Source organism: Arachis ipaensis, chromosome B03 (assembly GCF_000816755.2).
Source record: "Arachis ipaensis cultivar K30076 chromosome B03, Araip1.1, whole genome shotgun sequence".
NCBI classification, from domain to species: domain Eukaryota; kingdom Viridiplantae; phylum Streptophyta; class Magnoliopsida; order Fabales; family Fabaceae; genus Arachis; species Arachis ipaensis.
In genome coordinates, this window is record NC_029787.2 from 12,794,256 (window position 1) to 12,797,882 (window position 3,627).

Sequence of the window (3,627 nt, forward strand, 5' to 3'; positions counted from 1 at the left end):
ACACACACTAAAAGAGGAGTTCAAAAAGAGTTCGATGAATGGTGAAACCATGACAATCAGCGCTCATTGTCAAAGTTTTAAACAAAATAGTGGGCTTGGGATATATGGAGCAAAGACTCAAAAGAGATTGGGTGAGAAAAGATTATATTAATGTTATTGATATGGATCATGACTATTTCTTGGTTCATTTTTTTGTGGAAGAAGCTAAAGGTTAAACTGGTTGAATTTGGTGCCTTTGAGATACAGGAAAATGGAAGGTAGATATTCTTCATCATAATACTCAGTGTGTGCATATGAGGGTTGAGGGGAGTGAGTCTAGGCCATGGCTCCTCACTGCCGTTTATGGAAAGCCTTAGAAAATTGCCAGAAGCATAGCTGTCAGAACCAAATCGGTGATTGAACTGATTAGATTACTGGGTCATTAGTTCAACCGGTGGATCACTGGTTCAACCGGTTATTCCAGTCCCACATAAGTAAAATATATAAAATAACCAAAATATCATCAACATGAATAATATACAACAACTAGGACTAAATGACTAATCTACAGGAATAATATACAACAACAATCTACTAATATAATCAACAATATAATCAACAAAAATCAAACACTTTAACAAAAAATTGATATTGCAACAACAATCTACTAATATTACACTATAATCAACAATTTACACCAACAACATAAAACAAAAAACTGAACAATCTAACAGAAATCAAACAGAAATCAACATAGATAATCAACATCATCAATCAATTAATTCTAACTAAAGTACTAACTCATTGAAATTTTGAAATACTGATTAACTTTAAAAAAATGAAAATACATACCTTATGGCTGATGCACCGCCGGCAGAGAAGAGGGAGACCGGAGAAGAAGCACGATGCCGACGACGACGACAGGGACGACTAGACGACTGGACTGGCAAAAGGAGGACGAGACACACAACGGAACAGGACAGGAGACGACAAGCAGTAGCAGTAGTAGGAGGCGACGGACACACAAGAGCCGCCGATGTCGCACCGTTCCATGGAGGTGGCACTGGTTGTGCTCAGGTGGTGCGAGAGGAGACTGCGATCATGGTGAGGGGCGCTGGCTAAACGGATCTCTCTCAATCTCAGGTCTCTCTCATGAACTTGGGGAAAGGGAATGGGTTTGGGAAAGAGAATGGGAGGCTTCGAGCTAGGGTTTCTTTCATTTTAGTTTAGTTTTTTTTATTGATCGAAACGACGCTGTTTCACTTGAAGAAAAAAAAATTAGAATTCGAACCGGTCCGGGTTTTTTCAAACTTGGCAGTTCGCTGGTTTTTGTCAAACCTGGTTGGTTCAAACTAGGTCTTGCTGGTTCTCTTTCTTGTCCGGTCAGCAAGCTCACCCAGACCGGCTTTGTTATCGGTTCATCGGATTTTCGGTTCCACCGGGCGGGTTGGTCCGATTTTGATAATACTGGCTAGAAGAGATCTTTGGCGTACTATTAGAGAAATAAAAAATGGTATCAACCTTTCCTGGTGTTTAATTGGAGATTTTAATGTTTTTCTACATGATTTTGAAAGGAAAGGTGGTGCTGGTTCTCAGAACAGAGGCATTTGTTTTAAATTTCAATCTTGCATTGCTAACTGTGGTCTTATTGATTTGGAGTATAGTGGATGGACATTTACTTAAAAGAGAGGCAGTTTGGTTGAACATTTAGATAAGAGGCTCAGCAAACTTCAGTGGCAAGTTGCTTTTTCAGAAGATAAGATCAAGTACCTTCCCATCCTCAAATCTGATCATGCTCCCCTTTGCCTTTAACTTTCTCCCTCAATCCCTCCCAACTAGGGGAGAAGACCGTTTCAGTTTGCTAATCGCCTTAATAGAGGAAACAACAGCTTCTTATGTGAACTTCAAGATAGTTTGTGGCGTGAATATGAGGATATTTTAGCTCAAGAAGAGTTATTGTGGTTCCAGAAATCTAGATGTAAATGGATAAAATTTGAATATCGTAATATAAAATTGTTTCACGGGACTACGATGGCTAGAAGAAAGAGAAATAGGATTGATGCTCTTCAAGACGATAATGGAATGTGGGTTAATGATGGTTCTGTATGGCCATTACCTTTTATACCACTTTATACATGGATGATCTTTTGGATATCCCTTTTGAGGCGGGCCTTTCCTACCTTAAGTAATGAGAATTTAAATTTTATTGGTAGCAGTGTGTTGGAATGGGAGATAAAAAATTCTATTTTCAGTATAGGGAGCTTCAAGGCTCTAGAAAGAGATGGTATATAGGCGGTCTTTTATCAGAATAAATATGACAGAGTTTGGATAGATCTTTGCAGGTTTGTCACGGGTGTCTTCAATAACCCTCATGAGCTGGGTGGTATTAATGAGATGCTCATCACGTTGATTCTAAAAGTTGAACCCATCACTAGTATAAAGCAAATGAGGCCTATAAGCTAAGCCTCTGTAATGTTTCTTACAAAGTTGTGACAAAAATTCTTACAAGGTGTCTTAGAAAGGTTATGGAAAAGTTGGTCAAGCCGACACAAAATAGTTTTTTTCAGGAAGGCATAGCAGTGATAGCATTATTATCACACAGGAGGTTATTCATTCTATAAAAAACTTGAAAGGAAAAAATGGGTGGATGGCGATCAAAATTGACCTCGAGAAAGCTTATGATAGGCTAAAGTGGAATTTTATCCTTAGTAATTAAGCCCTGAAACGCCTCAGGAATTGAGCGCTTCATGATCATAATGCTCATTCGATTTGATCTGTCTCACTTCTCTATTTTAACCTCATTGAGATTTTCCGAAGTAGAAGTGGGTTTCTCCTCTCAAAGTGCTATATCCAGATCCATACAACCGAGGACAATTTCCACGATATCCTTCCAAACCTTAAAGTTTGAACCATTCAGCATAGGAATACTGCTAATTTGTGCAGAAACATTAGTAGCTAAAGCCATAGTTTCTGGATTAGAACAAAAGAAACATGTAGTAAACATTAGTTAAATAATGGAAAAAAAAGGTCCATATTGAGATATCTAGAACAACATTACTTTTTAACTTTGGATAGAAAAATTAACTGTAAGTGATACTCTCATTGCAGTAATCAAATATTGTCAAAATTTCTGTCACACATTAAGCCTTTCTTTGGACCGACTTAATGCGCACATGGAAACTTAAACTTCGCAACCTATTTATTATCGCATATATTTTCTATTAATTGGCCAAACAATAACCTTCCTTTAAGTCGATTATTGATCGCATAATTAATAGAAAATAAACAAAAGTGTATAATTCTTATTATTTGGCCAAACAATAAATTTCTTTTGGGCCGATTACTGTTTGCATAAATAATAAACATTATTTTCTATTACTCAAATATTATTAATGTGTAAACATAACTTGGCCAAATATAAATCTTTCTCCGGACAAATTAATATTTGCATAAATAACATATACATAATAATCTTTATATCCAAAAAGATAATCAATTAACTTTACATCAAAATTAATGGTATACATACAATTAAAACGAAACAATTATAATTCAATAATACTCTATTGATTTAACAAAAGGTAAAAACCGTATATAAATCATCAATTAATGAGCATCATTTTATATAAAAAAATAACTAAAACATGC